Here is a 15550-nt window from a genome sequence, read left to right as displayed (position 1 = left end):
AAATATGGTATTAGAAATGCTAGCTTTAGCAATAAGAGAAGAAAAAGAAATTGAAGGAATCAGAATTGGCAATAAGAAAGCAAAGCTTTCACTCTGCAAATGATATGATGGTATATTTAGAGAACCAGAGATAATCACCTAAAAAACTCGTTGTTTAATCACCTAAAAAACTCCTTGAAACAATTAACAAATTCAGTAAAGTAGCAGGATATAAAATAAACCCACATAAATCATCAGCATTTATAAAGAGGAAGAGATAGAAAGAGAAATTCTATTTGAAGTAACTAAGATAACAAATACTTGGAAATTTACCTACCAAGACAAATACAGAAACTATATGAACAGAATTTTAAAGCACTTCTCACCTAAATTAAATCAGATCTAAATAATTGGGAAAATGACATTTGCTCATAGTCAGGTTGACCTAATAGTATAAAAATGGTAATTCTACCCAAATTAAATTACTTACTCAGTGCCATACCAATCAAACTACCCAATAACTACCTTACTGCCATAGGAAAAATAGTAACAAAATTCATCAGCAACAAAAGGTCAAGAATAGCAAGGGAACTGCTAAAAAAATGTAAAGGAAGGTGGCCTAGCTCTTCCAGATCTAAAACTATACTATAAAGAAGCAGTCATCAAAACTTCTGGTATTCATTAAGGAATAGAATAATGGATCAGTGAATTAGGATAGGTTCTAAAAAAATGGCAGTAATTGACTACAGCTATCTACTGTTTGACAAGCCCAAAAACATCATCTTCAGATAAGAACTCACTATTTGACAAAAATTGTTGGGAAAACTGGAAATTAGTATGGCAAAAAACTAGATATAGATCTACATCTCACATGCCATAACAAAATAAGGTCAAAATGGATACAGGATTTAGACAGAAAAGGCGACACCAGAAATATCTATCAGATCTATTGGGGGAGGGCACCAAATTTATGATCAAACAAGAAAGAGTACATTATAAACTGCAAAATGAATGCTTTTGACTATATTAAATTAAAAAGGTATAATAATAAAAATAATGCTGCCAAACTTAGAAGGAAAGCAGAAAGCTTAAAACCATCTTCACAACTAGGAGTTCTGCTAGAGGTTTCATTTCTAAAATATATAGAGAATTGCTTCAGATTTATAAGGTATAAGTCATTCCCCAACGGGTAACTTTTCAGTGAAGAAATTAAAGCTCTCTCTCTCTCTCTCTCTCTCTCTCTCTCTCTCTCTATATATATATATATATATATATATATACATATGAAAAAAATGCTCCAAATCATTATTGATTAGAGAAATGCAAATTAAAACAACTCTGAGGTCACCTCACACCTCACACCTATCAGATTGGCTGATGACAAAAAGGGAACATGATTATTGTTGGAGAGATTGTGGGAGGATTGGGACATTGCTGGTGGCATTGTGAAGTGATCTGAATATTCTGATGAGCAAAATGGAATTATGCTCAAAGAGCCATAAAAATGCTCATTCCTTTTGACCCAGCAATTCCAATTCTAGACCTATAACCAGATGAAATCATGAAAAATGGGAAAAATCCCATGTTCCAAAATATTCATAGCAGCTCTTTTTGTAGTGCAAAAAAGGGTAAACTGAGGGGATGCCCATCAATTGAGGAATGGCTAAATAAGTTATGGAACATGAATACTATGGAATATTATTGTTCTATAAGAAACCATAAATTTTAAGACTCTAGAGAAGCTTGGAATGAGTTACAGAATCTGAGGCTGAACAAAGGGAACAGAACCATGAGAACAATGTACAGATTAGCAACAAAATTGAGGGATGATCAATGGATGCTTGATGGAAGCAAGTTCTCTATGCAGTTCAAAACTAGAACAGTTGTATTCGACCAGTTATGGACAATATCATCCCCAGCCAGAGGAAGAAAAATAAAACAAATATAAACAAAACAAATCCTTCAAAATCTGATGAATACTTCATAAAAATTATCTGTTATATATCTCTTTCCTTTAATCCTAATTCCTCATACTGAAAATGATTAATTTAGAAATACTTTTATCAAAAATATGTATATACAATGTTAAACTGTTTGCCACTGAGGGTATGGGTGTGGGAAGGGAGAGTTGAAAGAAATTTTGTAACATAAAAATATACATATGCATGTGGATGAATGTTGAAAAAACTTACATAACATGTACTTGGAAAAATAACATAAATTAAAAATTTTTTTAAATTACTCCGCCCAAAAAAAGTTAGATCTGCTATATCTCTGGGAAAAAATGGATGGGGATGGAAAGGAATATACTTTTTTCCCAGTGGTAAAGATACATACATAAAAATTGACCATGTATTAAGGCACAAACACCTTACAATCAAATGCATAAAGGAAGAAACATTAAATTCATCCTTTTCAGATCATGATATAATAAAAATTACCTATAATAAAGTGCCATACAAAGATTGAATAAAAATTAATTAGGAACTAAAAAAAAGCCAGTTTTAAAGAATGAATGACTCAAGCAACAGAACGTAGAAATAATAATTTTATCCAAGAGAATGACAATAATAAGGCACTCCAAAACTCATGGGATACATTTAAAGTAGTTCTTAGAAGAAATTTTATATCTCTAAATACTTATATGAATGAAATGAGAAAGGGGAGATCAATGAATTAGGCAAGCAAGTAAAGAAACATAAAAGAAGAACAAATTAAATTATCAAACTAGAAATCATGAAACTCAAAGGGGAGACTAATACAATGGAAAGTAAAAAAAAACTAATGAAATAATCATTAAAACTGAATTGATTTTATTTAGTAAAGAAAGAAAAAATTAAATTACCAGTATTAAAAATGAAAGGGGTGAATTCAGCACCAATGAGGAGGAAATCTGACAATCTACTGAATTAATGAATCACATGAATTGGATGAATATTTACAAAAATATACATTTTCCAGATTAACAGAAGAGGAAATTTAATACTTAAATAATCCCATTTCAGAAAAAGAAATTAAGGAACAAACTGCCTAAGTAATAAATCTCCAGGGTCAGATGGATTCAGAAGTGAATTCTACCAAACATTAAATGAACAATTAATTCAATCTTATATATTAACTATTTGAAAAAAGGAGTGAAGGAGTTCTGCCAAATTCCTTTTGTGATTCCAATGTGGTGCTGCTAGCCAAACCAGGAAGAGTCAAAACAGGAAAAGAAAATTATAAATCAATTTCCTTCATGAATATCAATGTAAAACTTTTAAATCTGGCATACATTATCATCAGGTAGGATTTATACCCAGAATACAGGGATGGTTCAATATTAGGAAAACAACATAACTAATCATATCAATAAGAAAACTGACAGAAATCATATGAATATCAAGAGGTGCTAAAAAAGACTTTGACAAAATACAGCACTTGTTCCTATTGAAAACACTAGTGGGGCAGCTAGGTGGCAGAGTGGATAGAGCACCAGCCCTGAAGTCAGGATAACCTGAGTTCAAATCCAACCTCAAACTCTTACTAATTACCTAGCTGTGTAACCTTGGGCAAGTCACTTAACTCCATTGCCTTACAAAAAAGTAAAAAAACAAAAACAAAACAACAGACAGCATAGGAATAAATGAAATTTTCTTTAAAATGATAAGCAGTATTTATCTAAAGCCATCAGTAAGTATTATATGTAATGAGATCAGAAGTGAAACAAAAATGTTTATTTCACCACTATTATTCAATACTTATTAGAAGCATTAGAGAAGAAAAAGAATTTGAAGAAATTAGAATAGGCAATGAGGAAATAAAAGTTTCACTCTGTCCAGATGATATGATGGTATACTTAGAGAATTCTGGAAAATCAACTATCAAACTACTAGAAAAAATTAACATCTTTAATAAAGTTGCAGAATATAAATTAAACCCATAGAACCATCAAAATTTCTATATATTACCAACAAAATTCAACATCAAACAATAAAAAAAGAAATTCTATTTAAGGTAACTGTAGACAATATAAAGTACTTTGGAATCAATCTGCTAAGATAAACTCAGAAACTATATGAATTCAACTACCAAACATTTTTCACAGAAATAAAGTCAGATCTAAGCACTTGAAAAAATATCAACTATTTAATACAATAAAAATGACAATTCTACCTAAAATAAATTATTTTTTCAGTACCATAACAATCAAATGACCAAAAATTATTTCATAGAGCTAAAAAAGCAAGGGGGAAAAAAGAATAGCAAGGGGATTAATGAGAAAAATGTAAAAAAAATGACCAAAGTATACTAGATTTAAACTATATTATAAAGTGGCAGTCATCAAAACTGGTACTCACAAAGAAAAAGAGTGATAGATCAGTAGAATACTTTAGATACAAAAGAAACATTAGCAAATGACTCACTATTTGACACAAATATCTGGGAAAACTAGAAAAAATATGGCAGAAACTGGTTAATTGGCTGATTGTAGGGTGGTTGGTTGGTTCTTGTTTTTCATTATCAGAGAACATCAAAATGATATCACTATGTTTGAGACAAATTGTAGAGTGTCCTACTAGGTCTGATCAGATCAATACGAGCTTGGAATGCTCTACTATTGGTTAGATGCAAAATATCCATGTGAATACCTGAGGTGGATACTCTAAACTTATGGATGTCATGTTTCCTTTGAGCTGCTTCAATTCTGCCTTCCTCATAAATTGCAGTATCCTCACTGATGAGGGAATGCAAAGCTGAACAGTTCTGTGCCAGTATCTTCCATGCTATACGGTCAATTCTAAAGTTCTTCAATGAGACCTTTAGGTATTGCTTCTTCTGACCCACTTGTGAGTACTTGCCCTGTGAGAGTTCTCCATAAAATAATTTTTCTGACAAACATATGTCTGTCATTCTAACAACATGTCTAGTCCTTCATAGTTGCACTTTCTGTAGTAATGTTGGAATGCTAGACAGTTTAGATCTAAAAAGAACCTCAATGTCTGATATCTTCTCCTGCCAGGTGATCTTCAAAATCTTCCTAAGACAATTTAAATGGAAGTAATAGACCAACATCTCACACTTTATGCCAAGATAAGGTTGAAATGCGTACATAATTTAGACATAAATATTGATACTATAAGTCAATTAGAAGAACATGAAATACTTTTATCTGTTGGATCTATGGAGGGGGAGTAGTTTATGATAAAACAAAAGAGAAAATTATAAAATGCAAAATGGATTATTTTGATTACATTAAATTAAAAAGGTTTTGCACAAATAAAACCAATGCAACTAAGATCAAAAGGAATGCCAAAAGCTGGAAAACAATTTTCACAGCTAATGTTTCTGATGAAAGATTCATTTTTAAAATATATAGAGAATTTATAAGAATATAAGTCATTATCTATAAGTTAAATGGTCAAAGATATGAATTGTCAGTTTTCAGATGAAGAAATCAAAGCTAAAAATCTATAATCATATGAAAAATGTTCTAAATCATTATTCATTAGAGTAATGCAAATTAAAACACCTTTGCGATATTACTTCAAATCTATCAGATTGGTTAAATATGACAAAAAAGGAAACTGATCAATTTTGGGGGTATTTGAGAAAATGGACTTTTATGCATTGTTAGTGAAGTGGTGAACAAATCTAACCATTATGGTGACCAAATTGGAACTATGTTCAAAGAGCAGTAAAACTGTGTATAACCTTTGGTTCAATAATACCACTACTAGGTCTGTATCCCAAAAAGATCATAAAAGGTTAAAAAAAATTAAAAGGGACACACATGTACAGAAAAATAGTCAGTAGCAAAGAATTGGTATTTGAGGGGATGCCCATAAAATGGGGAATGACTGAAGAAGTTGATACATATGAATGTGATGGGATATTATTGTTCTGTAAGAAATCATGAGAGGTAGATTTTAGAAAAACCTGTGAAGACTTAACATATACTGATGCTGAATGAAACAAACAGAACCAGGAGAATATTGTACAACTGATGACTGACTAGATGATCAATGATCAGTGACAATTCTAAAAGATACCATTGACATTGAGAGATAAAAATCATTATGAAGTCTGAATCCAGACTAAAGCATACTATTTTCACTTTTTAAAATTTGTTTTTTCTATGGTATTTTTTTCTCATTTGATTCTTCTTTTACAACATGATTAAAATGGGAATATGTTAAACATTATGGTACATATATAACATATATATCAGATTACTCACTGAGGGGAATAGGGATGTAGAAAAAATCAAATTCAAAAATCTTAGAAAAAAATGAATATTGAAAACTACTTTTACACATAATTGGAAAAAGAAAAGAAAAAAAAAGAAACTTAATATAGTCAGCAAGGTTGTAAGTACAAGAGTACTTAATGACTCATTGAAATGCAATTGTCAGTTGCAGGAAAGGGTCATGAAGCAGCACCATCATTAGTGTGTGTATGTTCTCATCATGATGAACTATAATGAGGTCAAAAAAAGTTTATGAAGACCCAGAGACCCCCATAATAAATGTGCCAAAAAAAGGACAAGATTATAATTCTGTGTGACTTTATGCACAGGTTATCAGACATGGCAGGGAATCATTGGGAGGAATAGAATTAGAAGCAACAACAAAGGTCACTTATTATGGAAGAGTTGCACATCTTATGACATTCTTTTTTAAATGTATTTATTTGCATCCATCGGCATATGCATATTTTTAAGTTAGAAAATTTCCTCCCACCCTCCTTTCCCATTTCCCTTCCCTTAGCTGCCAACACTCAGGTTATCATTTTACATAAATATTTTGTTAAACATATTTACAAATTAGTAATTTTTGACACAAGGAATTAAGATAAAGTGAAAGAGACAAAAAAGAGATAATTTTTATAAAGTTTTCAGATTCTGAAAGGTATTTTTTTTCTGTGTTTTGTTTTGTTTTTCTTCCTCTGGTTGGAGATAGTATAGCCCATAGCCAGTCAAACACAGTTGTCCTAGCTCTCTGGACTGCAGAGAAGAGCTGCTTCCATCAAGTTGTTTATCTCATAATGTTGTTGATGTGTACATTGCTTATTTGGTTCTACTCCTTTCACTTAGCATCAGATCCCATAAGTCATTCCATGCTTCTCTGCTGTCCAAACATTTATGATTTTTTATAGAACAATAGTATTCCATAGTATTCATGTATCATAACTTGTTTAGCCATTCCAAAATCTTATGACATTCTTAACACTAACACTATCTTCTATTTACCTAAATTTAATATAGTTTTCTGGATGCATCCTGGAAGCAAACATTGACATTTAAAAGACTTTGCTACTGTCAGGAGAAGAGCCAGAATTTAAGAGTGACTAATGTGATATGTGGTACAGAATGCTGGACCAATCATAGACTTTCCCTCTCCAGAGCTAAACATTCACATTAAAAAAAAATAACCTTAATTGTCAATAGATGAAACCAACAGTTTTCCTAGGTGAACAATTTGTCACAAACTTGGACAGAAAGTTCAGTCAACACATGTTGGTGATAGTCACTCTTTATATCTATCCTGTCTCTTTTCCTGGAAATGACATGGTATTTTAAATGCCAAGGTTTGTTGCTAGGATACATTCAGAAAGTTATATAAATTATGTATGTATATATATATATATATATATATATATATATATATATGTAAAAGGAAATTTGTTATCACATGACAATCAAAGGAGTTCCTCTCTCTCTTAATCATTGCTAGCAAGGTCTTGCCAGATTGCTCTTTAATAGGCTGATATTTCACCTGAATGAAGGCATGGTGTTCTTTAAGCAAAATAGAATTTAATAACTCAAAGAATGTGATATTGAGAGACATTTCCACTCCAAATGTTCTTATAAAATGTCATGATCAACTCGTGGTAAAACATTCAGAGCTTGTATTGATCTGATCAGTCACAGTCAGATACATTGAACCTTGACTTCAACATATTAATATCATTTTGGTCCTCTTAATGTCCATAGAACAATACTGTCAGTGTTCCAGGCAGCTAACTTATAGACAAATTAGGCATGTGTGGCTCATCAGTATTGATAAAGAGAATTTCCATACCTAGAATTTTTCAAATTGATTAAATCACAAGTCTAGATAAAAAAAAAACCCAATAAAAATCAAATTCTAGAAATAAAACTCACATTTATAGATAGAATTTAAGATTCAAAAGATACTTTCCTCTTACTCAAAGTAGCAGCCCTGCTTTCTCCATAGTGCTCAGCTTCTACCCCTGACTCTCCAGCAACCATACCAAACGAACCTATAATTGCATTGATTTTGGCACTGCAAATGGGATCTTCCATTGTGGGGAAGTGGAGATCATAACTAATGACCAAGAAATCAAGATCACCCCAAGCTAAGTTACCTTCACAAACACAATGTTCAGTTGGTAATGCTGCAAAGAATCAAGTTGCAATGAAATCCACCAACAGTTTTTGATGCCAAACATCTGATTGCTTGCAGATTTGATGATGCAGCTGTACAATCAGACATGAAATTTTGGCCTTTTTCACGGTGGTAAATGATTCAGACAGGCCTAAGGTCCAAATGGAGTACAAAGGGGTGACCAAAAGCTTTTTACCCAGAAGAAGAAACTTCTTGAAAAATTGCTGAAGCTTACCTTGGGAAGACTCTCACAAATTCTGTGGTCACAGTACCAGTCTTTTTCAATGATTTCCAGCATTAGATTGCCAAGGATACTAGAACTGTTGCTGGTTTCAACATGTTCCAAATCATCACTAAGATAAATGCTGTTGCTGTTGCTGTTGCTTATGGCTTGGAAAAAATGGTTGGTGCCAAGAGAAATGTGTTAATCTTTGACCTTGGAGATGGTACATTTGATGTCTCCTTTCTTATCATTGAAGATGGGGACATCTCCATTTGGGTGGAGAATACAACTGCGTGGTCAACCATATCATTTCTGAGTTCAAGTAAAAGCTCAAGAAGAGCATCATTGTGAACAAGAGGGATGTTTTTCATCTGTACACCATTTGTGAACCTGCAAAGCATACTCTCTCATTCAGTACCCAGGCCAGTATTGAGACTGACTCCTTCAATGAAGGTTATCAACTTCTTTGTATCTGAGCCTGTTTTGAAGAGTTGAATGTGATCTCTTCTGTATTACCCTGAAACCTATGTAAAGACCTTAAGAGATGCCAACCTATATAAATCACAGGTTCCTGACATCATCCTGGTGTGTGGTACCACTTACATCCCCCAAATCCAGAAACTTCTGTAAGACTTCTTCAATGCCAATCCTAATGAGGCTTTTGCCTGTATTGTAGCTGTCCAAGCTGCCATTTTGTCTGGAGATAAATCTCTGGATATGTAAGATTGTAGAATGTCACTCCTCTTTCCCTTATAATTGAAACTGCTGGTGGAATTATGACAGTTCTGATCAGATGTAATACTTCCACCCCCACCAAGCAACCTTCATCACCTATTCAGACAACGATCCTGGTTTATTATTTGGGTTTATGAAGGTAAGAGAGTCATGATAAAAGATAACAACTACTTGGCAAATTTGAGCTCACAGGAATCTCCTTAGTACCCAGAGGTGTTCCCCTGATTGAAATGATATTTGACATTGATGCGAATGGTATTTTCAATGATTTTACTATGGGTAATAGCACAGATAAGGAAGACAAGATCACGATCACCAATAACAGAGATTATCTGAGCAAAGAAGACAATCGGTCTTATTCTTCAGGAGGTTGACAGAACTGAGGGTGAGAAGCATAGAGACAAGTGTCTTCCAACATTTCCTTGAATTTTATGTTAACATTAAGGCTACTTTAGAGGATGAAAAAAAATGGTAATCAAAATTGGCAATGAAGACAAACCAAAGGTCCTTGACAAATGTAATAATCAAATGATTTGATAAGAACCAGACTGCTGAGAAGGAAGAATATGAGCATGAGCAGGAAGAATTGGAAGTCTGAAATCTGATCATTACTAAGCTGTGTCAGTATTCTTGGGGAATACTAGAGGGAATATTCTTACAGGGTGGAGCAGCCCCATCTGGAGGTGCTTTATCTGGACCCACCATTGAAGAGGTCAACTAAATGCACCAGAAGAAAAAATATTTCACACAGCTTTCCAAAAATGGAAGAACTCAAATTGGTAGCCCAAGCAGTATCAGTTTAAAAGTAACATTTAAGTTACTGTATAAATATGGGCAATCTGGAAACTTGAATATGTAGAGAGGGAGTGAAGAGAACAATATTGCACTTTATCAGTACTGTAAACAAGTGGAAACCCAAATCTTGTCCTGGAGAATAAAATCATTTAAAAATTGGCTCAAAAAATATAGGTTCCTCACAATAATCCTATGGAATAGAGCAAGTATTACTATAGTCATTGTACAAATGTGGAAAGTGAGACTCAGAGGTTCAGAAAAGTTACATGACTTGCCTAGAGGTCACACAGTGAGTGCAAAAGCTGAGACTGGAATCCTGGTTTTTGGACTGTACAGCTATTCCTCCTTCCAGTATATTCTATTGCTTAAACCAGTGATAAACCCAAATGAATTTTTTATTCCATAATTTGTCTGCGTCTAATGATAGCCACCTTTGTCTTCTCTCAGTTTTCATATCAGCAAGGTAGATTTGTGTCATGCCTCCATTGGCAAGGGTAAATAGATAATTGCATTAAATACATGGAAAATTCAAATTAACTACTTCACTTTATTATCTGTAAAATGATCCATTTTGCTTCAATTTTCTTGACTATTGTCTAATTTTTCTATTTGCCATATCATGAAACTGCTGGTGGAAGCCCTTTGCCTCAAAATAAATAGGAGGAAAAACCCTCCTTGTCTGTTATTTTTAACAAGGCTTGCTGAGCTTCTTTTGATGTATTCATCAACTTATTCTACTTTCTTATTTGTATAGTAGTTGAAAGAAAAGAGTTGAAATAGACATTGCCAGTCCCTAGCTTAGAATCAGACTCATTTCTATAGTTTGTTTCCAACCTTTTTGACGCTGCTAGGCCCAAAGAAAACCTCATCTGTGCTACAGGAAACATGAAAAATTAATAATAATCTGTGCCCTGAGCTATCTTGCAAGCAGACAGTCACAATACATTTTTCCTATAGGAAATCTTTATACATATGGAGGATTTAGCAGTCATGGACAATCAGTCATATTTTACTCATTGATATCTGAAAATGGTAAATAAAATAACCACATTAATTCTGCTTTTAAGAAAGCACATCTAAACGTGTAAAGTTTAAGTAAATAACTTGTAAAGTCATTACTACAAAAAATTTGATGAGGAATTTTAAATAGACCTTATACATATAGTCCTGGTTCTTTTAGCATGATTTTCTCAGATTGTGATCTGTTGAGATATGTTGGAAGTCCAGATAAAATACTTCCCAGTATTTGCAACTGCCAAAGACAAAATACCTATTGTCTTGGTCTATAACTCATGCACTTACATAATTTGTCTGATGATGAGTTGGTAATTGGAATAATGAAGATGGTAACTGGAATAATGAAGATGGTGGAAAATAGAATGAAACACTATATATTTCATGGGCACTAGTGGGGGAAAGCTATTACTAATATGAAAACAGACTAAAAAAAAGACCTGTGTGACATATGATAGGAAAAAGCTGTGTAATATATAAATGCATACATAATATATTCAAACTTGAGACCAGTCCATAATAGTTATTAGAGAGTTGGCTTCAAGGCCAGGATGAACTTGGTTCAAGTTTTAGTATGTTCTTGTGTGATGGCTGACAAGTCATTTAACCTCTCAGTGACCCCAGGAAACTCTTTAAGACTATTAATTTTGCATAGTAGGTACCAATAATCTCTAGTAGAGAGTGTTTTCTCATCAGAGGACTCCCTAATAATAGATACACACACTGTACTCAGTATATACATAAGTAAATGACCATAATAAGCTAGTGTTTGACATACCCAAAATTCCAAGATTTGGGGACAATAAATCACCATTTGACAAAATTGCTAAGAAATTGGAAAATTTGGCAGATTTTAAATATAGACCAACATTTCTTATGATATACTGTGATGTGAGACAGAATTGATACATGATTTGATTAAAAATTGATTATAATAAAATTAGTATGGCTAATATAAGAATTTATGACCAAACAAGAGATAGTTATGGGATAAAATGTGGATAATTTTGATTTCATCACTTGATTTCATCAAATTAAAAGAAATCTTATACAAACACAACCAGTGAAATCAAGATTAGGTTAGTAGAAAACTAGAAAGCATTTTTTTACATTTTTCTCTGATTAAGTCCCTGTTTTTCAAATACATAGAGAACTGTGTCAAATTTATAAGATAGATATATAATTCTTCAATTGGTAAATGGTCAAAAGATATGACTAGGAAGTTTTCAGAAGAAGAAAACTATATACATATATATGTATATATGTATATATGTATATAATCATATAAAATTCTCTAAATAATTATTGATTAGAGAAATGCAAATTAAAATAATTCTTATATATCACCTCAGACCTATCAGACTGGCTATTATAACCCCCCCCCAAATGACAAATATTTGAAGGAATGTGGAAAAATAGAAACACTGATGCATTATCATTGGAGTTGTGAAGTGATTCAACCATTCTGAAGACTAATTTGGAACTATGTACCCAGAGGTAATAGAACTGGGCATCTCCTTAGACTAGCAATGCCACTATAGGTTTATATCTCAAAGACATTAAAAGAATGAAAAAGATATACATGTACAAAAATATTTAATTTTTGAAATGACTATTACTTGAGGAATTGCTGAACAAGTTATGGTGCATAATTGTGATGGATTTTGCTATGAGAAATGACAAGTCAGATGGTTCCAGAAAAGATATGGTAGGATTTAGTTTAACTGATGTAAAGTAAAGTGAGAAGAACCAGGAGAACATTGTATCTATTAATAGTAATATTGTACAATGATCTTTGCTGTACAATTTTGTACAATGATCTTTGAATGATTTATTGTAAGTAATACAATGATCTAATACAATTCCAAAGTACTTATTAAAAGACATGCTACACACCTCCAGAGAAAAATCTAATGGATTCTGAATGCAGACATTTCAGCATACTTTAAAAAAAAACTTTATTATTCTTGGTTTTTTTGCCTGCATTTTTCTTTTGGAGCATGGCTACAATGGAAAGTTTTACATGTCTGTACATGCATTATCTATATCAAATTTCCTTCCCAAATTAGGGTTTAGAAGGAGAGGAGACAGAATTTGAAACTCAAATTTTTTTTAAAAAATGTGAAAAATTTTTGTTTACATGAAAATGAGAAAAATAAAAATGAAAAAATATATAATAAAATGAATTTGCAAATTCATCCAGCATATATGATTTCATTTGTAGAGCACAAAAAATAGATTTCAATCCATTGATAATTTAATAGTTGATTACTTTATTAGTTGTAATTTATTAGCTTCCTGAGACTCAGCGATTTCAGTAACTTGTCCAAGTCAATCAATTATTGTCAAAAGTAGGATTTGAACCCAGGACTTCTGGACTATAGATACAATCCTCTAATCCACTATTCCATTTCCTTTCATATAAATATATGGTTTAAAATTTTTTAATAGTTTTCTAATTTTCTGGCAAAGTTTACAAAGCGATTTAATAACATACACAGGAAATGCTAGTCTACTAGGACTGAGTATAACTAGAAAGTGGTTGGATAAAGCTCCCTATCAAGTTTTGTTTTAGTTTACAAAAATACATATATATATATATATATATATATATGCATATATATATATATATAATAAAATCAGTGCTGAAAAGCCTATGCTATAATAGCATAATTTCCTATGATAACCTTGAATTTGGAGTTTGATGATCTGAATTCAGATTCTGATCCTATTTACATAGTAAAACACAGATTCCTAAGATTCTGTTTTTCCTCTCTTGATTTGTATTTCAGCTTATATAAGACTTAATGTCTTCTTAACTTTCTACTTGTTCTTCAACTAAAGTTTCCAGATCTGACCAAATCTGTCTTGCTGCTTTTGCCACTGATGCCTTTATGCAATAGGATCTTACCATCTAAGACAAAAATCCCAGTTATAAGGAAGATAGTACATAATTAATTGTCAAATTAGTAACATAGACAATTATAATGTGCCATAAATCTTTAATGCTGTGATTTGAACCAAAGGAATCTAATAATGAATCAGAGGATTGGAAAATAGATTAAATATTCCCTCCTGAGAAAACCAATCCTGGGGCTTTTTTCCAGTACAATTTCACTCATCCTGTGTCTTTAATAACCTGGAAGCTTCATTCCATCTTCTCTCATGGTTGCACAGTCTACCAATCTTACTCCTTTTGAATAAGACATAGGTTTCTTAGAGCAGTTATAACTTAATCCTCATGCAAGCACTCAGAGGAACAGTTGAACTGGGGCCACTGGAAAAATAATCCTTATTCTTCACCTTATCACCAGAAAATTTAAAAAAGGAAAATATGTATTTACATAGACACACAAAGAAATAAACACACACACATATATGTATACATGTATATTTATTTGTAGGAGTATATGATCAAAAACATTTAGACATGACTGGTAGAGACAATGATTTCAGAGGAGGAGCTTGAATAAACATATGAAAACATTCCCTTAGCTATCTAGTCTCACAGTATGTGAGTTTTTCTTCCTTTGGGATAATTTATGCACTGGCAATGATTGATTCCAGTGGTTTACTATCACACCAGAAATAGACATGAATTTAAGGATGCTTTCTTAAATTCATCTTAAAACAGACACATATGTTTCCTTTAGTGACATGTCATATCAATTAAGTCTGGAAATTTTGCAAATATTATATTGGATATCAATATTATTCACAAAATGGAACTAGTCCATTAATGTTCAGGTCCTTGGGGGGTGGAGCCAAGATGGCGGCAGGGGAACAGCCTTTCCTAGAAGCTCTCTCTCCAAAATATTCCCCAAACCTTAAATTTATGGCTGTAACTAAATTTTTGATAGACAGAACCCACAGAAAGATCCAGTGAGGAAATTCTCCAAACCAAGGTAACCTGTGTTGAATCCGTGTTCAGACTCATATGATGAGTCCCTTTCTAGACTCCCTCAATCTTCCCCAGGCAAGCATTGAAGGGATGGGAGAAAAGGAAGACAAGCTCTCCCTTTGTGCACCTAGGTCTCCAAGTACTCCATTTGTTGAACCAAATACCAGTGTTTAAATATCCTTCCCAATCCCTTAATCAACTCCCACTCCTGTGGCACTTAGCAAAATAAGGCTCTGGTGCTCAAGGACACCAGGTGAAGATAATTTACAGTGCTCCCACACACATTAGTCCCTAACAAACCTGGAAGCCCTGTTCCACTGGGGAGGAGGGGGCAGCAGCACAGCCAAGAATATTGTGCTCGAGCAAAGGAGTTCCATTCTTCTAGGAATAGCCCACTGGGCACCTGGGAGCCTGGGTCCTAGGAAGTACTCACTCCAAGCAGCAAGAGGCAGTTTTCTGACCTGCAACCCAGGGAACACTAAGCACAACTTAGAAGATCAGCAGGGGAAACCT

This window comes from Macrotis lagotis, chromosome 1 (assembly GCF_037893015.1).
Source record: "Macrotis lagotis isolate mMagLag1 chromosome 1, bilby.v1.9.chrom.fasta, whole genome shotgun sequence".
NCBI lineage: Eukaryota > Metazoa > Chordata > Mammalia > Peramelemorphia > Peramelidae > Macrotis > Macrotis lagotis.
Note: the sequence above shows the minus strand (reverse complement) of the source record.